We start from the raw sequence: 26,699 nt of genomic DNA, 5'->3' as shown, positions 1-26,699 counted from the left end.
GATCAGTTGCTCTCGGGCAAGAAGACTGCATGAGTTTCCATGCGTACATATTATGATAACTTGGTGTCGTATAAGGTATAGTGGAATTTTTAGTTATTCAGTTGTGTAACTGAAAAGAGATAGGCACTCCAAAACAACCCAACCATACTAGAATTTACTTTCAAATCCTTGTGTTCTTCAGGAGTTATTGTGAGATTGAATTTAAGGGGGTGGTCCCTACCATGTCCTACCAACAGCTGTCATAGAATAAGTATGAACTCTGCCCACCAGCTTCACCTACGAGTCAGACCCTTCAGTATTCACTTCAGCCTGCAACCACTGCTCTGCAGCAGCTGCTGTGAGCAGGAGGAAAGCAGTACTATCCAGGGATGCAGCAGTGTGCAGGTGTGCCCCTTGAATTTCAGCTTAGTAATAACATACTCTTCACTGCTGTGTCTGTGTTCTTGTTCAGATGATGCATTCCAAGTAGAGAAGTATATTGCAGAAATTAGTGATATGAGACAGATTTCTTTTTTTCATGTTCTAGAGTTTTCCTTTAATTCAGTTCTATTTATTTTGTTACTTGGATCATCCTGTCCTCTAGATCTTTGTTTTGAAATATTATTTTCATTACATTTTATTTTAATGACAGAATTGTTTGCCTTGCTCTCTTTGTAAAATTAAAATAATATTTTCTACTTTACTTCTTGTTATGTTACTTAAAGATTATTTACATCACGTTCTTCTCTTGGTCCGTCCAGCTTTAACAATAAGCGTATCTGAACAGCTTTCCTTGTAAAGTGGGCAGTCAAAATTTTCATTAATTGGACTTTGAAATACAAAGAAGGTTTGATTTGTTCTTACCTTTACAATTGCAAAGTGAGGATTAAAATTACAATAAAGAAAAAAGAGATACCGTTTCAGACCAAAGATCTGTCAAAATACATCACGTTTTTCTAATACGATAAGAAGTCAACAGCTTAGGAAAGTTTTTCCCTAAGAATGGGCTGTTTCCCCAAGGTAGCCTCCGAAAAGTTACATTTAAAGTACCTCCTGAACTAGACATGATAGCATCTACTTAACACACCTTGATGTATTTCTTCCCCACAACGTAGTTTCTTTTTAATTCCTATAACTTTTATCAACCACAGTGTACTGCAGCAAGGAGCTCTGCAGCTTGAACATGAGATGTAAGGGAAGATAGATGCCAGTGGTTTTTTTAACCTGCTCATAGCTAATTGCATTTGATACGTCCTCGTTCTTGTACTGCAAGTCACTCTGGATAATCAATCTCTTTTTGACCTTGCTAGGCATGATTTTATAGAATTCTGTAAATTCTCCTTCAGCATTCCTCTTCATCTTTGTCGCCCTTCTTTGAGCCTTTTTGTAGAGCAGGGTGAGAGCTGTGTAGTATGGATTTATGCAGAAGCATAATTGTTTTCTGTTGGTTCTCTGTTCCTTCTCTAATAGACACAAGCATGCAGTTTTCTTTTTTCACTCTTTCAAAGTTACAGTAAGTAACTAATCTACACTTCATAACCCCAAGATCTCATTCTTCTCTTATATAGTTTTATGTAGATCCCCTTATTTTATACGCAAACAACCCTTTTTTCACCCATGTACATTACATAACGTTAACCTAGATTGTCCATTTTATTGCTCAGATACAGGTTTTTTTAGTACCCTTACATAAGTATTTGCAATCACAATCTTTTGTTCTTACAACCTTATAACTGTATTTTCAGCAAAATTTGTCATATACATTAAGAACTTTTTTAAAAAAAATAAAAAGCAGACTGGCTACTTATTTGCTGGGTTTATGTCAGATTTAATGGCTTGTAATTCCCTGGATCATTCATGGTAATTTCTTGAAAATTCGTCTTCTCTACTTTATCAGCTGCTTTCTTGTTCTCAGCTACAAAACTGGTTTTAAGTGATATTTTATATAGCACTGGCAATTTTTCACCTTTCTGGTCCTCAAACTCCTTTTGAATTTTTTTGTAAACGCTGATTGATGCAATTTGTCCCTGCTCACTTTTGATGTTTGCTCTGTAACATTTATTGACACTTCAATTTGAGTCAGATCTTCCATGAATATCCAGTAATGAAGGGTTCCAGTGTGGGAACCTCCCCAAGATCTTCCACAAGGAATACAAAGGCAGAAATTTAATTTAGCTTTCTGCTTGGCCCTTTTTTCTCAAATAGCTCCTTTTATGCCTTTATTATATATTGACTCTAGAGACCTCCTGGAAGACTTTTTACTTCTAATGTGTTTGAGGAAAAATATATTAGATGTATAAAAACTACCAGTAAATACTTTCAGTGCAGAAAATTTTTTTTGATCCATCTTACTGTGTCACTTACAAGCATCTTGCCAGCACCTCTATTCTGTATATTTTTCTCATTTAAACAGAACCTTAGATTTTCTGAAAGCTGCTACTCAATTTGAGTTACCTACCTTCCCCAGGAGTTTAGCCATATCTTCTCTTTTTCCCTTTCTCAGGTCTTTTCTGAAAAGTGATGTGCATTTGCTTTATGCCTTAAAATGTCATTGCACAGCCTACCTGAAGGCTGTAAACATTTAACCACAGCTCCTTCCTGATAGAAGAATTTTAAGCCCAAGATCATGGAAATATTTAAAGCTTTAAAAAGGTGTTTGTGATCGTGATTTCTACATAATTTAGGAAAACAAATTCATTATGTGCCCATGTGGCTGCCTAGAATTCAATAATTAACAGTAGTGTAGTTTAAAGGATTGGCTTAGAACACTCTATGCTTGAAACTGTGCTTATATCAGTTATACCTGAATGTGCGCACATAGAAGATTTTTTTCCTCTTCACTTGGATTTTGCATTGACCATTGCTCAATTGTTTCAAAAAGTGAGGTTAGAGTACTTGCTATAGCAACCCATTAACTTGAAGCTCTTTCCTCCCTATGTTATTTCTTGATAATGCCGAGCCAGTTATGTTAATTCAGGAAAGCGCTAAAATCACACCTCCAGATTCTAGATAAATTTACACCAGGTGAAAATTTGGCTTATAATATTTCCTTTAAAAAATTAAAATGGTCAAAAAGAAATAGGACTCTGTTTTCCTGCGATCTTCCTTCCAGGCAAAGATACCCTGTTTCTGTGCCATACAGAAAATACTGTGCTCAAGGGTTCAATAAGTTCAAAAGTTAATACGAGAGAGGGGAAAGCAGATGATATGGAGTGAAGTAATTTGAAAACTCCCATTTTGTAAAGCGAAAACCTAATGTAAATTAACTGTGCTTTACTTGCGAAATTAGCGCTGTTTCACATCTGGGAAATATCCATTTGTTACAACTCGCATTAAGTTGAAGAGACTGATACGCAAGGTCCTGGTTCAAAGCATTTGGGGAAGGGATTCTGGTAAAGCACTACCCAGTAGTCACCCGGATATTAGTTATTCCATAGGGCTCAATTGGCTTCACAAAGGTCAATTTTAGTACACTTGTAAGGAGAATTTCATTTTTATCTTTAAGTGTAGCAGAGGGCAATAACATCTTAAAAACATGGAGTGAGAAAAAAAATAAAATTCCTTTTAAGCTTTATATATGATATTAAGGCTCATGTTGTAATTTGATGTTAGGATAATAATTTCATTTCCTGTTTTCCCAAAACAAAAGAAAAGGAAATTAGCATCTTATACCTTTAAAAACAGATCATAGTTACATATCAGAATCAAATGCAATGATATTAAATAATAATGAAAGTCTCTAGAGGAGAAATTTGTATATGTCCTCACAGATTTTATTTCTCTTTTCCTTTATTGTTTTCTCTTTTCCTCCTTTTTGTCTCATCTCTGTTTTATGTCTACTCCCTCAGCTAGTGTTTGCTTTTGAAATCATCTGTGTAAGGAGAAGCCAGGAGTTGTTCTCTGATCTCACCATAAACTCCTAAGATTAGTCTGGTTTTAGGAGTCTAATTAGTTAAGACAGAAAGATCTCCTAGTTTACAACAGGTTATTTGGTTCAGATTCTTCATTTTTACTTTGTTCAAACAGTTTTGTGAGGAGTTTTTGTTCTTACTTTTTTCCCCTGCTTAATCTTGATGCATTTCATGTGTGACAATTTAGACAAAGAAGATGAAGAACTTAGTTTCTAGAAAGGCTGTTTCCCAAGACGTCTTCTATTGCTGCCTTACATAAGCACACTATTAAACAGGTCATGAAAAAATGTAACATTGCCAGAGTTGAGGGGTGGCAGTAGTTCTACACAGTCATGCCTCTTGTAATGGGAATTTCAACAGTAAATAGAAAAAAATGCCAAAAAATTATCTCAGAGCTCCTTCAATCGAACAGAAAGAGTGCGAATATGTTTCTCTTAGTGGAAGAAGTGTGTTTCTGAGAAGGTGAGAAGACCCTTCAAAACCTCCAGATTGGTTCCCATTATGCCTATGAGAGCCTGGTGGCTAAATCCCAACATTTTTCTTGGAAACTATATTCCATAGCACTCCATGGCTGCCTACAAACAAAGTGTTCTGCCAATGACTGGCACAAACTTCAAGCTGCAGCCTGAAATCAAACTGGCCCTTTTTATTCTTTCTTTTTTTTTTCCAATTTCTCAAGGGCACATCTCATGGCCTCTGTGAGAACACAGAGGAAAGCAGATGGCAACGCCATTTGCAGCCTGAGTGACAACAGAGGAAGCCAAAATGCTAAATTAACAGTCTTGCCTCACCACAAATCTTTGTTAACTCAGTTCTACTTGATTGCATAGCATTATTTGAGGACCCAGAAATGGGCGAGCACCTCTCTAACAACTGAAGCCATGATGACCAATGGATCTACAGGCATTAATGTTCCACATCGTCCTCCCTAAAAACATCATGACAATAGGAATATGCTGGTGAAGGTCACTGACTACTGTGCAGCTTTGGAATTACTATTCACAACCATCTTTCTGTTGTTTAGGAGGGGATTAGCAATGTACCTCAACATACTTCTACTGTAGAGCTTAACTTGTAAGGAGAGGATTCAAAGAGCTCATTCATCTGTTTCGCTGTTTGCCTTTTTTTATTCCACAGACTGTAGCAAACCTCCAGATCAGGGATATCTGCACAAGTTTCTAACTAGTTCAGAGCAGCTTAGATGTAAATGACTGGACTCCCTACCAGCTGTATAGGCAGAGGGAGAGCTCGTATCACAGGGGTCAAGACAGGAAGAAATGCAAATCACTAAATAGTGATCTCACAGGAAGGAAGGATGGGTCAGGAAAACATAGGATGAGGTGTTGGAAATCAAATGGTCACCATGCAGTCTGGCACACAGAGGAAGGGTTCTTTTTCAGGTTATTGGACAAAGACTTCTATTACAGGATGCACCTTGGTGCTTCAATTAATAGTATAAACCCTCTCAATAAATAAAGATCTGTTCAGTGGATGTCTGCTTCATCTAGGATCTATTTTTATATATTATCGAGAAGGGATGAATATAATGAATAACTTCTGAGGCACAGTTTCAGCCCTGGTGCAGCAGAACAACCATAGTGTGTCAGGTAATGCCATAAATTTGGATAAACTCTTTAGACAATATGTTATTCCAGAGTAATGACAGGTCTCTCATGAGATAAAAGGTATGGGATTTTCCAGGCTAGATTAGCCAATACTGGCTGCTTCAGAAGGAGGGGAGAAACAATAAAAGAGAGAGAGAAAAAATCTTTGACTAATTCAGCCAGTTAATCATACAGTGCTGCACTCTAGGAAGATCCCTGCAGTGAAAGATGGTTGCATTACAAATGTTTTATTGATTAACACATGGATCTGAGTTTCTTACCTATTCATAGGGCAGCATTTCCAGAAGCACCACACTATATCCCATGGGGATGGGCAATGCAAGAATGGATGCTCTTGTACACATCTGGTGAGATCTTCTTGCCCAGGAAGTTCTGCGTTGCTGTAATCTGAAAGTTGTACTTTACCATAGGAGGGCACTGGCAGCACATCAATGTGCCAACTTGGAGATAGTGATCCTCGTCTTTCAAAGCAATATTGTCCTTCTTCCAGGGAAAACCATGTAGACTGAGTGTTATATTAAAAAGATGTCCACCGATTGGCTTTGTAATATCATTTTCCCTGAAGGAAATCGTTCTAGTGTCTTGGGATAACAATTTTCCATGAAGCTACCTCTTCAAACTTTCTCTGTAAGATACATAGCACGGAACAAAAGCAAACCCAAATATTCCATAATCTTTTTGTTACATGTAGCTCTGCATTTAATATTTTTAATATTTTACTTTTGTTCATCACAAACCTACATGCAGTGATTTTAGGGTTTTTCTTGAATACTTAATGTGAATTGCATGTTTGGAAACATAGAACAAATTTAAAACAGTCCCTCATATTTAACAGAAACTGCACTTTTATGACAAGAGGCCAAATGACGTTCTAGTCATAAGATAACTCAGATACTTTGAGGTTGCTTACATTTGTTCCCACATTTTCTCAGTGCTGTATAATTGTCAGACGATGGTTTCTCTGACTAGAAGAGGGAGAAAAAAGATCAGAATAGCCAGAGTAGTTGCATAATATCTATCAAACAAAAAAGGTATTTAAATATCTATGTATGATCACTGGGGACCTGCTGAGATCTTTGAGTTTGCCAAAGCCTCTGAAGCTCAAAACTCTCTCTGGTTTATACAGGCACTGTGGTCGTGGTCATCCTGGAAGCAACCAGGGGCAGTTTCCCCCAGTCCTTCTAGGGAATGATGTCTCCATTGACTCTAGATTTTCATGTTGGTTTTCTCTTGCAGGGAGAATTTAATCAATTGATGTCTACCATGTCCTCCTCTCCCAGATCATTTGGTTTCTGAATTTGCCCTCTACAATCCCGATGATCTTTCCATAGGCTATCAGACCCTGTCACTTCAGCTTTCTGTTATTCGTAGTCTACCAGCACCAATAAATTCTTGATTGCTTACATCTCCTCATAGCTGATTTTTATCATGTATTCATCACAAGAAACATTTAAATCTCTGTCATTCTTCTGTATCCTGCCTGCTGTGTCTTCACACTTTCTTAATGGCTTCTTTGAAGATAAAATTATCTATAGTGTAACTTGATCTTATTCCTCTCTTTTGCTTATTTTTCATTTCTCCTTTCTTCCCTCTTGACATTGATTGAAAAATGCCATCCACCCACCATACTTTATTGCATTTCGTCACATCTGTTGACCTTTCTTTCATTTACTGTCTTATTACTTTTGTCCTGAGTTTCCCATACACTGTGGGTTTTACTTTTCCCACCTTCATTACACAATCCTGCTCTGTTATTTCCTATTAAAAACAAATAATCTCACACTTCAGCCCACTTGCTTCTGTAGAGACCACTTTACCTTCCTGTTCTCATCTGTCTTTATTCTTATTTACCACGTTCTTTTCAATTCCATGCTCAGACCCATTAGCTCTGCTTTACATCCTTTGCACTCAATCAATTCAAAGCACTCATGCCAAAATTTTTAATGGCCTTTTCTTAGCCAAGTCCCAGAACCTGTACTCTGTCTTCATCTCTGCAACCTGACAGCTGCCTTCAATACTGCTACCATTCTCTTTTTCTTGAAATATTGTCACTCCTTGATAATTCAATTTTGTCCTCCAAACTATTTATTCACTCATCCTTTCTCCACAGGTTTCTCTTTTTAATCCCCCAAAACAAAACCGTCTTTGACTATATGATTACCTGATCTATGTCTCTATTCAATCTGTCTCTCTTCTGTTAAAAAATAACATTTCTACTAGCTCATCTTAAGGATGTGTAGTCACCCGAGGTCAAACTAAACTTGATTAAGCATAGTTCTTCAATCCCAATGCCTGATAGCTCTCTTGCAAGGAAAAGTAGTATTGTCCAGTGATGACTAAGAAAATCAACAGACAATACAAAGCTATCTCACACCATAAAGATTTCATGACACTTTTCATATTTTCTTTGAGCCTAAAGCTTAGTAACATAATTTCAGTAGTACTTAGATCATCATATAATTTTTATTTGAAAGGTGCTGAGTAGCACCTTTCCAGCACCTCCCTGTCACCTCTTGCATCACACACAGGTTGTAGAAAGTTTTGTGTGCCTATCCTCCTTCTGCTCTTTCTACAGCACCTTACAGTAACAGTTCTTCATCCCTCAGAGTATGAGGTACTTCTTATGGCAGTTGGGACAACAGTGAAGTGGTGTTAACCACAAAAACTTCTGCTTGCAGATTGCGTGCAGTCTGGTGGCCAGCCACACTCAGGAGTCTTTTGGGTTAAGAATCTTACAAGGAACAAAGCTTGCAAAAGTTTTGCTACTAAATCCTCTACTACAGTAATCATTGCAGCTTCCACAACAATTTCACAAAGGATGGTGTATCTTTCGTACTCTTGTACCGCTGCATATATATAGCCCTTCTGTCAGACATTTATATTAAGGGCTTTCTTGTATTAGCCTATAGCAGTCATATATATGAGAGGTAGGGTCATTTTGGGTTATTTAACATGCACAATTAAATAATGTGCCTGGAAGTTTTTTCCATTCTTCTGCTTTCTATTTTTAGCTGAACAAATTGCACCGACATCATAGTAGATATATTAACAAAGAGATCAGATATCCTAAAAGAAAAAATTATTACTTAAACCCACAGAGTCATATGCATTTGCTGTAGTCCCTTGGTTGAATGACCTCTCGCATTAAAACTCAAGGATCATTATTGTGGAAACTTTCAGGCAAAGGTGATGTCACTAGAAATCATTTTAATGGACCCTCCTCTTCACATCCTATTGATTTATCTAATAAGTGTGAATGGAAATTAATTAACATCTTTTAAACATGTGTGGTAGCCAAAAAAATATTGTCCAGTGCAGACATGAATCATTGGAAAGAAAAATCGTAGCCACTGATAAGCATGAAAACATCTATTTCTTTTTATTAAGAATGTGATTTTCATGTTTTCTTTACCATCCTTTGTTTGATATATTTGTACTAAAGATGAGTTTCAGTCAGTGACAGTAGAAATTTCATTTTGTATGAGAGGGATTTTAAAATACTGAGGTTTTCCAATTCCAAGATGAGTTCTCAGATAAACCAATATGGATATATTGATGTTTGCTTGCTGCAACGGCAGACCTCAACTGGCTTATTCACTACTTTTAAATTAGGAACCTCATTCCATAAATAGCTAAGGGAGAGAAGATAGTTCTGGAACATTAATTGAGAGAACCCAATTTAGGAATGTACTTGTTATCACGAGTTATATAGGGAGAATAATATGAAGTGTTCCTAATGTCAGATGTATTTCCCATTCACCTCCACCTGGACACTTTAGTGGCATTGCATTCATGTTACAAAAACAAACTGCAAAATGAAACAGATCATTAATTATCCCATAAACCCATTTAACTCTTAGACAAAGGTGTAAATTTAAAGTTTGACATTTTTTATTTGTATGGAAAGTGCTTCATGTCTACTGCTGTTTTACTCTCCAGGGCCAATTTTTATGTAGTAACTACTGGGAGTAATACTGAAAAACACCACTGGTTTCACAGGTAAGCTCCACTACCTCAGAAGAATAAATATATTACTTTGTATTGTATAGGAAATGCAAGCTAAATATTTACTTTCTGTATCATGCTTTGTCTGATTATGTGTGAAGACTAAATGATTTTAGCTTGATTACTTACCTATCAGTACCAGCTAAATTACAAGAAAATAATTTTATTTTGGGGTTTTTTTTCCTGATTCTCAAAGGGCTCTTCATTAATAATCTGATATATAGTTCTAAAACCATCTTTTCTTCAACCAAATGAGAGGCTTGTTTTAAAATGATTTCAAATGTTTTCCGATGATTCACTTGTTGGTTCTCTCCCTTATGACCCCTCAGAGACTGAGTTTAGTTGCTTGTTACTTGACATATGTCAGATCTAAGGTTGTTCTTTAAGTAAGTTACAAAGAATTATTTCATTATTAGAGGTATTATTGAAAACTATGCAAAAAAAACCCAGAAAATATTTGGTTTAGCTGCAATGTTTGAAGCCAGCCATTGATAAATTAATCCAATCATGCCGGATAGCAGGGAAAAGCAGTTTCTGCTCAGTGGCTGTTGAAGTCACACATGCGTGAATAAGCATTAAAAGGATTTCTGTTATTGGATGAGAAATATAATGCTTTCAATAACTTCTAGGGGGAACTCTTCCCTAGGAGACTGTCCATTGACAAAATCATGTATTTGAGTGTCATGTCTGCACGAGCCTCTTATTGGACTTTTCCATTCCTGCAGCCTTTTCCATTCTTTGCGCTCAGAGGTTACAAGATGTGAACTTCACCACCCATCTTTATAAGCTCAGCTTATAAAAGGCTCAGCTCCAGGTAGTTTCTTTCCTCTTAGCCACTTGCCAGATTAAAATCATGTCATGTCTCTCTCCTCAGAAACACTGAGGTCCTCACCAGCGTCCAGCTGTGACTGCTTATGCTGACTGATAGTGTGGCACCGCAGCTAAGGGGTGTGTGAAGCATAAACACAGGCTTTGCTCCTATTCTGTCTGTATAAACCCTTTACTTCAATTATGCTCATCTGGCAAATAAAACACCTTGTTATTTAAAAGAAAAAAAAAAAACCCAATTTTCACATGAAGGGCATAGCTTCCTCAAGGCTTTCAAAACCATATCAGTATTCAATTTAAATCTTTCTTCACTTTCTAATTTTCTAATCTTTGAAAATCTAATCATGTGTTTTTTTCCTTTCATTGCATTACCATATCAAAGCAAAACTTCTGGATAGTTATTATTCTAAGTTCACTGTCTTTGTGTACAATACTTTCATGAATAGCCTTACTTTTTAGTAAGCTCATCTGCACCATCATTTATTTATTTGTTTGTTTGTTTGTTTTATATATTTATTTAGGTAAAATCCTATTAAAATCTGTTCCAAAGAAACTGCCAAGCAAGGACAATTCTTCAGCTCATTTAAATTGTCCTAAGCAGATTGATTTCATCAGGCAATCGTAAAATGTTCTCTGGGTGTATTTACAACTTACCTGTTACCTCTATCAGCCTCATACCATCTTAATTGTGTATTGACTTGTGAAGAAAACTCAGCAAGGTCAAACTACAGCTAAAATTTTAAAGAGTATTTGAAGATATTAATTATGTTTATTGATGTTTGAGTATTTGGTAATACTGTCTAACGTATGGACTTAAGAGGTTAAATCTTAGAGAGGCTTTTACCAGATGCGCAGCAAGTCAACGAAGTTATAAAGTTGTTGTTCTTATTGTTTGTTCAGAAATTTTTAAAGCTTTGCCTCGACTGACCTCAAAATATTTAGCCTGGGGTTGTGGAGTAGCACTTAAACGAAGAGAAGATATTGTCCTGATCTGAGAAAGGATCACCAAGGGCAGGAGGCTGAGGCGACCTAACCCCAGAAGCCACCTCAGATCAGCTGGCCTTTCTTATCTCTGGGCAAAGTGAGAGACCTCAGCAGCCATGTGAGCTTTCTATTTTTAAATGAGCGTTCTGCTTCCTTTCTCTCTTGCTGTTGGTACAATGACTACTAAAAAACACGTCTGAGTAGAAAGGTATACAAGGGAGTTATGTTTTGAGGAGCATTTAGTTCTAGATAAGAAAACATACCAAAGGATAGGCAACACCACAGAGGAGACGAACCGCTGCGTAGTGTCGGTGGTTTGATTCAGCTGAAATATGAAGTAAGGTATCCCCATACTTACCTGAGATATGGAATTGAAAGGAGAGTGAAAATGCTCTTCTCAACATGTTTTCTACCACTGAGGTTCAAAGACTTGACAGTTCTCCATGCAAAGGTACAGAATGTGAAACTGCGAACATTCGTTCTCCGTGGGGCAAAGGAAGAGTCAACTTTTCAGCACTGCTGTGAGAGACCAGTGATGATCCAGAGATACTTATTGGGGAGAGGGGAGGTGGAAGAGGATTATCTGTATATGCAGCAATGGTTTAGACAACAGGATATTTAGAATAATATATTATGAATATATATTGAGAGAAAGAGAGAGATATCATTCACGTTTGCTTATCGGCTGGGGTTCTGCCCAATATATTCATGCAAGCCGTAAAAATGATCAGGCTGTATTTCCTGCCTTGCTGGAGCAGATGTGAGAAGTATGACTGACACTCCTTCCACAATATTATCACAAACAGATAGCTATCAGAAAGTCAATCTCTTCCCAGCTTTGCAATGTGTCTCCAGGCTGTGCTGGCACTGACATGAGGCATATTTTAAGCTGCCTGTAGATTCCAGAATGAATGAGAGATTTAATATGGGGGGAATATTCACTGATAAAAGCTACTTATTTACTACACACACTCTGTGCTGTGTTCCAAAAGGAGCAGATAAAAAGTAAGAAATAATAATAAAATATAAAGGCGGATTTATTCAAATGTGATGTTGTCCATGACCAGAAAAATATTTGCCTCTCTGCAGGACAGAAAAACTATGTGACAGGCATGGAAAAGTTATGTGTCCTATTAAGCAGAAGTTGGAAGTAAGAGGAAATTATTTAGAGAGATTATTAGAGAGCACTAATGTCTATGAAGATCATGAAAAAACAGAATGTGTTAGGACATAGCGGTAACATAGTCTGCTGCTGTAACACACCCTTCTATTTGCAGCTAGGACAATAATTTATTAAGTCTTCTCAAAATCAAGATATTAAACTAAGGAACTTATGCATCTTTTACCTGCTGCTAAATACATATGGAACATGTTTTAAGATTCTTCTTTAAATTAAACACGTACAACTAGAACCAGTTGTAGTTGATGATAAAGTAAGCGACTGCTTCGGGCAACAGATGTAGGTTCTGCTGCCCATCCTGTCATGGCTTTAAAAGCCAAACACTGCACTGCTGCCTCGGGGAGTGGCTGTGGGCATTTGCTTTAGGGAGGTCACTCATCCCGGCATAGGAAACCCCACCACCATTGTCACCATCCCTCCACTAAGAGCAGGAAAAACAACATGTATGTCCAGAGTTCTCCTCTGGGGTATGTTCCTAATCCACTCTTTCCTATATCAATGCTTATCAATGAACTATTAGATTTAAGATAAGAAAAATTTGGTGCTAGGTGACAGGGAAAGTTTAGCTGTTTTATATCTTGGAACATGTTATCCAAACCTTTGGCTGTTGTCACAAATAATCTGAATTTACTACTGTGAGGCTGGTAACAAAAATGCAATACAGATCATATAATCTCATTTTCTAGCCAGACCACTTAGAAATGCACATAAAAATATCACATAAAAAGAAGTCTAATGCTTCAGATCTTTACAAATGTCTGACAAATAACAGTTTGAGAGAGAGAGGAAAAAAACATTATGCATAAAACATCATTGATATGTGTTGCCTTATTCAAAGAACATATTAATGTATTTTGAACATTTGCATTTTACAGTTTACCATGTGATACTCCCTTTCCTTGGTTTCAGAGAAGACACAGGCAGCTGGAGAGCTTACGTATTAAATGTTTTCCTACTTAAATGGCTTAACCAGTTGTCTTTCAGGAGGACAGGCACCACCTACGAGAAGCAGTAGGGTTTATCTATGCTTTGTCAAACTCTAGCAAAGGCTTGGCCAAAGTTATTGTTGAGCCAATATATATATTCTCCTTCCTAATCTTTGAATGTTGTGTGTAGATTTCACTCCAATAAGAAGAGCAACTCTCAGAGAGGTCTGTGTGTACTGTTATACCAACATGCCAAGACACCATGATATAGAGGGATCAGTTCATGAAAGATTTCCATTCTTGGTGACACTGAAATGTGTGTAAGTACAGCATGCCAGAGATACGCTTTGGGCTAGGCAATATGTTAAAAATGTCTCTTCAACATGATCACTCTTTTGGTTTTGGGTGTTTTTTTGTGAGCCTGAACTGAATCTTTAATGTGGTCTTAACCCTTTCATCAGAAAAAGAGTAGAGAATGTAGAGAGGAGGGATCTGGGCTCTTCTCCTAAGTGCCAGGAGACAGGACAAGGGGGAATGGCCTCAAGCTCCACCAGAGGAGGTTCAGGCTGGACATCAGGAAAAAATTTTTCACAGAAAGGTTCATCGGGCACTGTCAGAGGCTGCCCAGGGAGGGAGTGGAGTCACCATACCTGGTGGTGTTTAAAAGACAGGTGGATGAGATGCTCAGGGACATGGTCTAGTGTCAGATAGGAATGGTGGGACTCGCTGATCCAAGAGGTCTTTTCCAACCCAGTGATTCTGTAATTCTGTGATTATGGGGATGGAGGGAAGACTTGGTTATAATCCAATGGTAATTTTTAAAACCACTTTAAAATTAGAATGGTAATTATAATTATAAAATTCTTGTTAATTAATAATTGTAAATAGTAATATATGATTATGTATAATTTGTGTATAATTAATTATATAAACAGTATATAATATATAGTGTAATTAAAGCATCTATATAGGTGTTTAGAAGTTCTGAATTAAAAAGTGGTTAAAAGGAAGTCACATTGCATGCTGCCTTTTTTCATTAATTAAAAAGAAAACTTAGACAAGTTAGAGTGAAATTCTTTGAGAAGAGAGGGATGAACATCATTATGAGCAAAGAGACTATAACTGTCCGTTTTTAGATGGAATCAAAGAATAGGTTCATCATTTTTCCCTGTGGCAATTTAATTCACATTTTGCACTCTTCAGGTGGAAGCATATTAATGGCAAATTACAGAAAGCAAGTCATTGTACTGCAGTGAATAGCTAATTGCATTGTTAAAATGTATCACTGATTCTCAATCAAGGATAAATGATATTGCCTTTCCTATGTATAAGGAAAAAACTTCAGTGCAGTCAGGAAACTGATGAAAGTTAAAGGTACTCTCTCTTCTTAAAATTCACTCCCCGATCCAAATAGCTCTTTCCCTGCAAGACATTTTTCTTTTAAATCTAAAATTTTTCAAAGAGCAATGTTGTTTTTCCATGCCATGCTGGTTCTTTTGTTTATTTATTGGTACTGTGGGTATACTGTTTTCACCAATTTCCCTGTACATTTAGTAAAATAGACTTAACACCTTAGTGCTGGGGGACTGACCAAGCCACAGCCAGTTTTTGGGGTCTGCACAGATCCACAGACTCAGGGGGAGGAGAACATTTAAAAGGATTGAACAACAAACTTGACAGTCAGTGTAAAACAAGACAAAACACCTCAAATCAGTTTTTGATGGAAATTAATTTCAGGTAAATGGGCTTTCTTTAACCCACAGTTTCCTGCTTTTTTTTCCAAGCCTGGGGTTCTGTGGATTGCAGTAACCTCTGTGCTCACAAAGACAACAAAAGCTAAAAGACTTCCTCTCGTGCCTCTGCAAGCCTGTGGCATTTCTCTCTGAAGAAGAAAAGGAGAACAGTGACAAAAGGAAGCAAGCAAATTGATTTTACCTCCTGGCTGCCATTCAAGTCTTATTCAGTGTTAACCATAGCATAGCCAAAACAACTGTTCTAGTCACGGAGGTATCTCTTCAAGGAGGTATTAATATTTGCAAAGTTACAATCCTCAAGAACCATTACTATTTTTCTTCTTCCTGTGGTACTGCTGCTCTTGCAAAAATAAGGATATGTGTACGTATATTTTTGTTTCATGAGAGTCAATAAATGCTCTCACTGCTTGTCCGGAATCTTAGTAGCCAGTAGAAGTCTTATCTTTCACTTCATTGATAGTTCCCAGAAACTCTGACCAGCCTATGCACTCAGAGACACTGAAGAGCGTTGAATAGGTCATTTTTTGTTGTACAGAAGCATTGTAGAAAAAATTTTCTGTGCTAGCTCAACAACTTTCTCTTCTAGAAGTAAGTTAGTAACAGTGAAACACAATCCAAAGCTAAGGGCAAAATTTCCATTTTTCATCAGTCTAGTTCTCCCAAATATATGTTCCCTTATCTTCATTTTTCTTGCTTTCTGAAGATGTTGTATTTAGTTGTATCTCATCAGTAACAAATGTTTCCTGTTGCCATGGCAAATTCAAATGACATACTTGTTGATTACTAAAACCCGTTAAATGTTTTTCCTTTACAGTAAGGCTTTAATATTGAAAAGATGTTAAAATTTTATCATATTGAAGGAAATGAAGATAAAAATCTTACTCGATAGTGCAACCAGAGCTGATATTTCCATCTGTTCTGCTATGGAAAAGAAACTTGTTTGAGAGTGAAGGATTTGCTGTTTCTCAGGTGAAGATCAGGTAAGGTCACAAAAATGGCTCTGAGGCTAATCTCATGGGTTGCTTTATTTATTCCTTCCTAGCAGTGGCAAGTCAAACCTGCTTAATTTAAAAGTCAGAAGTATAGTGTAAGGTTGATGACTCTGTTTTGACTTCCACCTTCTTGACTTAGAGCTAGAGTTTAAAAATCAGTTCGTTTTCTTTCTCCATTAAAGAGTCTTCCATGAGAGTCTGTCTGACTCTTCTCTTTTCGAGGCAAAAAGGAAAGAAAAATATTACAGATCTAAGTGCTACCAGTAATTCCCTCCCTTGCTGAGAAGATTCCCAAGACTCATCCCTCATACAGTCTTCTTGATATCTGTCAAACTCCCTGGCAACTAAAGCAAATCTCCATTATTTTTAACTTCATGCACTCAGACTGCAAAATCCTCACAAATACAGCTTTTCTTGCCCTGTTTTGAGCTGTATATCCTAGTTTTTAGTTATTGCTCTAATTTGTTTCTGATTCTACCTTTACACATCTTGGGCACAGCACAGAAATCTCCATGTCTACTGCAGTAAGCTTTACTATACGGTATTCACAATTCTCTATTAAATTTCTCAGCACTTGTTCTGTCATGTTATTTTGCAGAAGTTTCTGTTTAAATTCAGTGTGACTGTTCACGGAAAAAGGTACTGCTCAGCATAAGTAAAGATCATCCATCACAGATTGCTCCTATTACACCAACGAAAGACTGTGGCATTCAATGCAAAGTCATTTTTATATATTATTAATTTTACTTGTTAGTTTTTCATAGCGTAATGTGGACAACTGGGGCAGGGGGAGGAAGCCAACATATTGTTTTAACCCTTTTAAATGGCTTGGCTTTTGAGATGGAAATGCCCCTCTAAAAGAAGCACTAAGACATCTCTGTTTAGAAATATTAGGTAACTTGCCTACTATTAAATCTATTAAATTATGGATAATGACAAACCACAGACCAAAATCGCCATATGGTTGTGTAGGTGGTAGAGCTGAAAGGAGGAGGACTGCTTGGGTTGAATCTTGAGGACTCGTGCAAGGGCAGCCTCTACAGCTGCCTTCAGCCCTGGGGGCGGATTACCGCAGCCGCTGCACAGCTCTGACACAGCTCACTTGGCATAGCACCATGTGGAGGGAGAATTTGATCTGCTGGCAGTTTAGATGAAGCTCCAGAGTCAGGCTGAACACCTACATTCAGGTACCTACATGCAAGACCAGATCTGTCGGCATCTGACATTTCCCACTGACGTCAGTCTTTGGGAAGTGCATGAAAATCAAGACCCTCCTTTCCATGAGAATAAAGACTCGATATCCACCCATTGTGAATAGAACAGGGAGTTGAATTTAAACATACAAAAGAGAAAAGAAGACAAAATTTTGAAAACTTTATTCTTTTTCTATTTTGTATCATTTGAAATCCAACCCAATACTTTGTAAGTCCAATCAATTTAATCAACTTAACAGATATGGCCAGACTGTATGTATTTATATTCTTTTCTTGTTCACTTGGTGGAGACTTTTCTGTCAGAAGAACTTACCCATAAAAAAAAAATCTAGTTACTACTTGAAGATTTATATTTCCTTTTTTTTTTCCCTCTCTTTTTTAATCAGATTTTTCTCAGTCCTCAGACTTTGCCGTCTAGACAGTTTTCACCACCCATTTCCAGTGCCAGGTAGTAATGATTGACAATAGTGGCAGTAATAATGACAGTAGTAAAGTTTTACTTCTAGCTAATGGGATACATTTTCCCCCTAGCAATTTTATTGTTCTATGTCATATGTATCTATATATTGGTTGCTAAAAAAATATAATACGTAAAAATAATGTTGACATTTTTATGTTTCTGGAAATTCTGTTTAAATTGATGTGTTAAAAGAATCAATGTTATTTCACTGTATTTTACCTTCTGGTACAACATCTCATGATATCCTGTTAGACATTATAGTCTTAAGTATGCATCATTTAATGCAAATATTGGTATTTAGGTTCTTGGGCACATTTTTAAGAAAGCATAGATCAAAATAAAGCTTGCATTTCTACAGTTATTACATCGCATTATCTCGGGAAATAAAACACAACAAAATTACTTATTTTCCATAGATTTGAAATGTATTTTTTAAAAAGTTCTGAAAACGCTACAGAAACTGGTGTTTTTTTGCTTTTCTTTACAAGGACCAATGAGATCTTGTGAACACACACACTCTCACACACACGCTCAGAGTAGGAGTATTTATTCTGAACAGAAATGTTTTTTCATATTCCTGTTGCATTCAACAGAATTGCACCCTTTTTTTTGTTTGAATCAGTGTGAATAGTGTCGATCCAAGCTCAGGACTGCCTGCTCCTTGGGCAGATATCCATGTTTTTTTTTAATATGTTTACATTTTTCCAACAAATCAATAAAATCACCACTAAATGGAAAGGGCTGAGTTTTGGGGAAAGAAGGGGGAGTTGTTACAATAACTGTATCTGTACTTTAAAAGATAACCTTGCCACCTCACCTGCACAATGGAGCACAGGGCTAAAAGTAAGTAAACCATGGAAGTTTACAGTCTGTTCTTTTTTTTTTTTTTTAAATGACAAAGGTTTTACGTTCCTGGTCAAAGGCTCACATAGATCATCAAACTTTCGGATTCGTGCACTCAGACAACTGTTACATTCACTTCTCTAGGAAAAAAAACCTACTCGGCGTCTTTGGCAGTACTTATTCGTCTTATGATCTGCAAACTAACACACAATTATTTCAGTCTTGGCTGTTAGGATCGAATATAAAGCAAAATATTAAGTTTACAGACACCAGTTCATGTATAAACATTGGTCTGTGATCCCAACTGCATATAACACAGGGAGTCTAGTCCACCATAAAGCCAAAAGTTCGATGTCTTGCAGTATAGCAACCACTTACAGGTATGAAGTCTTGGGGTGAAGGTTGAACAGATTTAGTAGGCTGGCATCACAAACCAAGTACCTTTAAAGTAATTCAAGCTTGTAAATTGTTTCCCTGTCCTCCATTTCACAGAAAATGCCTAGTTTGATTCCAAAGTTATTCAATTTAAATTTCATTTTTCACATTCTGTGAAAACAACGTAATGTTTTTAAAAGCAATATCGTTGCAATTGCACCATTTTAATTCAGATATGTATTCAAACTGGAGAACAATTTCAGCACTTTTTTTTTTCTCAGAATGTTCTTTAAAATGCCATTTGTCTTAACAAATAAACCTGGAAAATTTTCAGGACAGATTAATTTTTGTAAACAAAGTTATTAGGAGCTAAAAATGAGGTTTATAGTGGAATTTGGCTGAACTGGAAAGGACTTCTTATGCCTGTAATTAATTATGAAGGCTGCATCATGGCTCAATAGAAAAAGAAATTATAAAAATGCAAAAGAGAGAAAACCAAAAGCCTGTCTGATGAGCTGAAAGACAACAGCTTTGCCACCAAGTTAGGCATGTAAGAAGGTTAAACACTACAACAGAAAAAAGCTGTCCGAACTACAAGAGAATTTTAGGTGAGAGTCCTCAAGGAATATTTGTAAAGGGCATGTCATGTAAAAATAGTTGTCACAAAGGGGGAAGTACTTCAGAGAAAACAGTGGAGGGAAAAAAGGAAGACACCAATGCCCTCTTCAGTCTCCTCTAGCAAACATTAAGATTCCAGGATCCTGGGTTCAGCTCTTGCTTACTTTGTTGGGAGGTTGGATGCAATCACTTTCATGTGTAGGCAGGGAAGTCATACTTGCTTTCTACCCTCACCCCAGAGTACTAAAATATCATTATATACTCAAATTTCTTTCAGACTGTCACACCCCGAGGGAGACAGAGTAGGACCCAGAACTGTATTTAAACATTAAGTTTATTACCTATAATGTTACAATTGTAAGTCAAGTATATAAGCTTAAGTCTAGACCAATATTAGCATCCTATAAGGATTTGTGAGGGACTGTACGACCTGTATGGAGTTTGGCAATAAAGTCTTTAGATGTTTCCTTGAAGAAGTTGCTGCTAGTGAAGTTTTTGCAAATGCTCCAGTGTTGGTAGATTGTTGCCTTCGGTGGGGGATCTCAGACCAGCTGAGAGGGAGCTCGGGTTAAGGCTTGTCCTCTCATTCTCTTATAGTCCATTCTGGAGGGATAAAATCTGGGGTCCCAGTTAGCCCATCTCCTTTAGTTTTGTCAGTGGTGCCCCACGGTGAGGGACACAGTGGATTGCTTTCTGTCAGTGCAATCCCCACCAATGTGTAGGAATCCAGAAAATCCAGGGTCGTAGATCAGGATGTTTCCATCACAAAAAAACTCATAGTCTAAACCATCCAAGTGCAACATATGTAGATTTCTATTCACAAATCTTATTAATACTTTTGGTTTAAAGATCACCTCTGAGTCTTTGTTCTGAAATCTGATAAGGGAGGGGATGACCAGGTGCCAGTTTAGTCATCCTGAGAGGCAAATGAGTGGCAGAGACATAATAGCTTATTCTCCCCTACTCATCCTTGCTGCTCAGGTGGGCTTGGATATGGACACTTACTTGGAGTGGCCACCAGACCTCCGTCTGGCCCCTTTGCACCCTGGGACTCAGCAAGGCAGCAGCCCTCTGGAGCAGCTTCAAGAGGGGAGGGATATGTCACAGATTAGGTACTCAAACCTGACACCAATCTAACAAAGAGTATCGTTGAGAACATAGAAAAGACACTGATTGGAAATGATCCCTTTGCATGTAGCAGAATGAATTAGTTGCATTTTTCAACTTTTGAACTCAGTCGGCAGTTTGCCTTGGAATAGATATTTTTGTAGGAAAAGCTGTTTCCATATAACAGACTATCCAGATAATATAATTACCCATATTACAGAAGAAGAGAGAGATTTTATTTTAAATAAAGGTAGACAATGCATGTAAGTCTTTAATCAGCAGGCTGTTGCCAGATGGACACCTTCCCAAGAGATTTTTCAAAGGGTTGGACTATATGATAGGGAATTATTTAAAAACAATTGCTTTTGTTCTATTGTGGGTCAGCTGAAGTATATCGCAAGCATTGTAAAGCTTCACAAGCCCTCTGTTTGTCCGAAATGCTGCTATGAATGATGCACAGCCTTGGTGCCTAAAGAAAAATTTCCAAAACAATCTGAAACGTAGCAAGTTCAAATTCACAATTGCTTGGTCCTATGGTACCAATAGGACAGCCTCTGCAAGTATGCCATGGTGTTTCCTTGGGACACAGATAGATACTTGGCATTTGTCTTAGTTTATTTTAAGCCTTAGCTGTGTATTTTGGAACATCAGCCTCAGTGCCCCCAAAAACAAGCTCTTCCCATTTCTTCTGTACTGGAAAACTCATTTGATTGAAATTACATGAATATATCTGGAGAGATTTTTTAGATGTTTTTGTAGCAAACTTGTTTATCTCATGGTTGACTTACCTGAATAGAGAGATAGCAATGCAGAGCCCAAGTTCAAACATTTGACCTGATAAAAAAAAATCTGAAAGAAAATACCAGTAATTTATGCCTAGTCTTGTTCTTAAACCAATCAGTCATGATATGGTATAAGTTTAATTTAATTTTCTTGAGTTTTAAATTCAAATACCTCTGACTGATTAAAAATATTCCTGCATTTTTAACTAGAAGTAGCTGCAGCCTTATTTGCAATACTGCCATCAAGCTGTCAACTGTCTCACTTCACACCAAGTTTATTCTGACACATGAAACACACCGTCATGAAAAAAAGAAGAAAAAGAAATTAATTCCCATTTAAGATCGTAGGTACAGTGAACAAGAATGATATCACCAGGAAAACTTTTTTGTTTCTTTGTCCTGAAGACCCCTGGCAAGCCAGCAGCCTTGAAGCATTTTGATGGTAGGAGCTCAATTTTCAGCCCTTTGCAGATCAAAGCAAGGATGGACCAGAAAGAACAGACAGTGCTTTCATCTTATACACCATACAATTGTCCCGGACCTTCTTACATCCAGGCAATACAATTTCTTCTTTCATGAGACCAAACTGAGTGTGTTTCTGAAGGAGGCAAAGTAAATCAAAGGAGTGTTGCTTGTTGAAGCAGGGGCTCAGGTGAAGATGCCAGTGAAGCAGCAGGATGTGTTTGCACTGTGGGTCCTGGGAGAAAACAAAACACGAAACCAAATTCCCGTGATCTGTATTTGCGGAAGAGCACGTGCGTGACATCCCTCTGAGCTATCCGTGGATTGGGGATGAATTAACTGTGCTGAAGCACAGCCAGGGCTATATACAGCTGGTCTGGGGCTGGCCAGCTTGGAGCACAGGACAGGGAGAGCTTGCAGTAGATAAACAGCCCAGAAACAAGTTTATAGCTGGCCTAGATCTCCCTAGTAATTTGCCATGATTTTACTGATGTTACATGTAGGTTGAATTTACTTCACATTATCCTGAATGTACTGCCGATGCCAGTAACAGGGGACCTTTTATGTCTCCCATCACTTTGCACCACAGGATTTTTGCCCATGTGCGCCATACGCCACTAAACCAAGATAGTTTTCATATTTTCTATGTCCTCTTTTAAAACACAAGGACATGGAAATAGCTTTTTTTTCCACTTGATTTCCTCTTGTCTGAATTGGTTATCACTGTATTGAGTGTGGCAGCTTTTCCTTAAGTAAGATAATTTCTGTATTTACTTGCCTTTGTTATTGGTTCGCAGTGGATTGTTGTGATAGAACTGTAAGCAATCCACAAAAGCAGCAGCTTTGTACAAGATACAACAGTAAAGTAATGTTTCAAACTGATATATCAAATTACTTGGATTATGTATTTATAATATTTTTGACTTAATGTTTCCCAACAACTATATGAAGCAGAATGTGCCAGCCCTCTGGGCAGCTGTAAGAGAAGTCAGCTGCTGTCATTCCTTAAAAAAAAACGCCAACACATGTTTTGCAGTTTGAGTTGGTTAGAAGATTTCCAACTCATTTTGAAACTTCTTAAAACAGTTCTTATTTTCCTAGGTATTAGACTTGGAAAAGCGATCAAGACATTATATACCGTCTATTGTGCATGGCAATAAAAGCAGAATTATTCTGTTGAGTTTCACTTGTTGGAAATCATAGCATAGAGAAAAGAGTTCTTTGGAAGATTAACTATGAAAAAAACCCAAAATTCTGATGCAGTTTTCCAGAAAAGACGATTAATGTAGTAACTTATATTACTTGATACATTGATTTCAAGTTATGTTTCCTGAGATGGCCTTCATTTCTCTCCCCAGAAACATGAAGTCTCCAATGCTCAGTTAAGACATTGAGTTCTAGTGCCTTGTGAGAATTAATCATCCTTTGTTCCTATTCCTCATTTTATCTTTCTAGTCAACTACAATTTTTTTTCTTGCTATTTATTTTGACTTACATTAGAAAGACAAGGAGATTTTAAAAAATAAACTGCTATAATAAGGGCCAATTTTAAGTGCAGAGCAGTGAGGAGTTAGCAGTCCTTCCTTAATATATATCACCTAGCATTGGTAGTTTTTCAGTACAGAGGAAAACTCAGGAAATAATAGTATCTATCAAGCAATTCTTAGTCAAAAATTAGGATAAAAAGAGGATGACACTCAAAATAAAAAATTATTAAATATTAAATCATATATATTCATCTAGAGATCTGGCATCTCTGTAACTTAATTTTAGTGAAGACCTGATTTATAATATAAGACTTGACATATGATAAAGTTTAAAAATATATATAAAAAATATGTTTAGCTATCTATTGATAAATATGAGATCATAGGCTGCTTCTTGGCCATTATCTAAAGAAGTCTAACTGAAGCTGGGCCAAAAGTATGTTAACCATTCATGCTTAGGTACAGATCTATATGCTGTGAAAGACTTCCCTCTTTTCCTTAGAAATAATGTTCACTTATCTCTCAGTGTTCTTGACATCTGCAAAAGCTCCAAAGATACTAGCAAGAATCAGTCTTTGTCATTTTTACTTAAACACGATGTACAAAATAATAATGCTATTTACTAACACTATATGAAATATGTGCTTATTAATTATGAATGGAAACATGAAGTCACTGGTAAAATCCAAGATTAAAGTGCAGGAGCTGCACCTTGATCCACATCTGTAAATCAGATGAGGATTCTGAAAATTGTAATATGGATAACAGTTGTGGGAAGAAACTTGAAATTATAGTTAAAATTATCTGCTCTTCTTCCATATGTTTAGTGTTGACTTCAAAATCTCTGTGTTGACGCTGTACTGGTTCTATTATTACCATTTCAAATCAGAGCTGTACAGAGTGCCTGGAAATCAAATCCACGGTACTGCTCATTTTCACACTATTTAGCACACCCACCTATTGACTCTTTACATAAGCAAGTACTTTCTTTGCTGTTTAGCAGGTAGAAGACTTGAAGCATAAAGAAAATTAGATCCCGAAATGAACCTTTCCAAGTGAAAAAAGGTGAAGCACAGCTATTCTCTCCTCTTTAAAAATATGTGTGTGAAAAATAATGGCACGTATTTTGCTAGGTTTAAGACAACATTTCAGATCAAAAAAGAGAGTGAACACATAGTATGGCTGAGATACAACATCAGATCTGGGGATGTTTGTCTCGCTTTTACCAGTTTTAAGCCCTAGTTGGATAAACACACAAAAGAAGCACTCCCTTTCCAACACAAGAAGCGGTTTGGTTTTTTTTTCTTTCATGAAATTGGAATTTCAGTTGCTCTGCCATTTATACTGCCTGGCTCTCAATAGAAATGATTATTCTTGTCTAGATCTACAATTTTATGTCTCATTTGAAACTGCACTCAGCTTTGGCCTCTGCAAATACACTTTCTTCTTCTCTTCTCCACTAGCCTCTTGGACAGTTAGCATGTTGGTCTTGGTATGTCACCAAGCATGATCCTGCCAGCTCCCTAGTCCTGATTACTTCAAATACAAGTCTCGCTTTCAAAGAATTTACAAGTTACTTTACTCATCATACCTGCCTGAGGGAGGATGCTGTCCCTGGGACCAGCCTGAGATGAGACGGTCATTGCTATTGCCATGGAGCATTTTCCTGATATCTTCAGCATTACAGGTCACCCGGGCAGGAGCAGAAGTCCATCACGTTCACCTTTGAAACTCTCCTGTTACTGAGAAGCCAAGGAAAAAGCCTTTTGGCTGCCGGGGTGATAAAGCTGGCAAGCTGATCAATAACACAGCACATTTTTTGTTCTGATCCAACTTTTTAACCTACTCTGTGCAACACCAAAGAGTCCACAGACCTAGGCCGTGCCTAAGGGCTCCAAATGCTTCAGTAGTAAAAATACCAAGAATAATTTATAGCAAACCTCACTCAGGCAAAAATAGATATGCTGAAGTGGGCAGCTGGAAGGAACAAAAGAAGCCCTGACATTTCCAGATCTCTACAAATCATTCCAAAACATCTTGCTTTATTGATTCACCCTGTGTGATATGCTACTCGTTTGATAGCACCTTATCCAGTATGAAAGGGTTTCATCAAAAATTTGAACTAAAGCATTAAGAAAAGCTTCTGAGTAAAAACTTGTTAATGGGAATATCTCAAGATGGGCAAATCTTAGAAAGAAAATCCTCTGACTCCTTCAGCTTGTTACAACTGTACTCCTACAAAAGTCCTCTGTTGGTTATATATATTGATTTCAAAACTCCATTTGCAAGATTATTAATCAGAAAGTATGCCAAAAAAGTCATATTTTCTAGAGATAGTAGAGAATGTTCTTTGACTAAAATTAGATTTTTCTACTCCGTCACTGCTCCCTTTTATATATGCCCCATGGCTCCTATTGTCAAAATAATATGACCATTCAACATTTCATTTCTTAATTGCAAATTTTTAAATGACATCATTTATTTTTATCACTGATCAATCAAGTAGAATTTAAAGCTTGTATTCCCCTCACAATTCCCAAACACGCTTACCCCCCAAAGGTAAAATATCTTGAAACGGATATAAAAATTGAATTAAATCAATATGTTTTTATTCTGCTCCAGCTCTTTTCCCACTGTTCTACAATTAAAATTCTATGAGAAATATAATATTTAAGAAATAAATCTTACAGTGTTTAATCAGACAGGATCCAGAGAAATAAATCACAAAGGAAATGGTGAAACATATTCCAATGAATGCATAAAGGAAATGGTGACTCTTCAGATGAATGGATAGTTCTGTAAAAATGATTTTCTTATCATGTCATATTAACCAAGTCTGAAATGAAGTATTCAAGCTGGTATACTTAGTATACCATTGGGCCGGGTTTAAATTCCCATTGGGCACATGTTTAAATTCTTTCTTAAGCCAACCCATGGAACTAACCATCTTAACCACTTTTCAATTCTCTCTTCTACCTTGCTAGTACAGCTATCAGTCATGTACTCAGACGATGCAGTATAAAACCAGTGTTCTAAGACTTAATCAATGCTGGAACCTGACTTTGAACATAATTTTATTTCTGTGTGGTCTTACTGCATGTTTTGGGGCTGTGTTCATTGGGTGTTCGTTGGGTGCCCAAAGAAGCTGAAGACCTGGAGGCAAAAGA

This window comes from Cuculus canorus, chromosome 6 (assembly GCF_017976375.1).
Source record: "Cuculus canorus isolate bCucCan1 chromosome 6, bCucCan1.pri, whole genome shotgun sequence".
Classification (NCBI taxonomy): domain Eukaryota; kingdom Metazoa; phylum Chordata; class Aves; order Cuculiformes; family Cuculidae; genus Cuculus; species Cuculus canorus.
Note: the sequence above shows the minus strand (reverse complement) of the source record.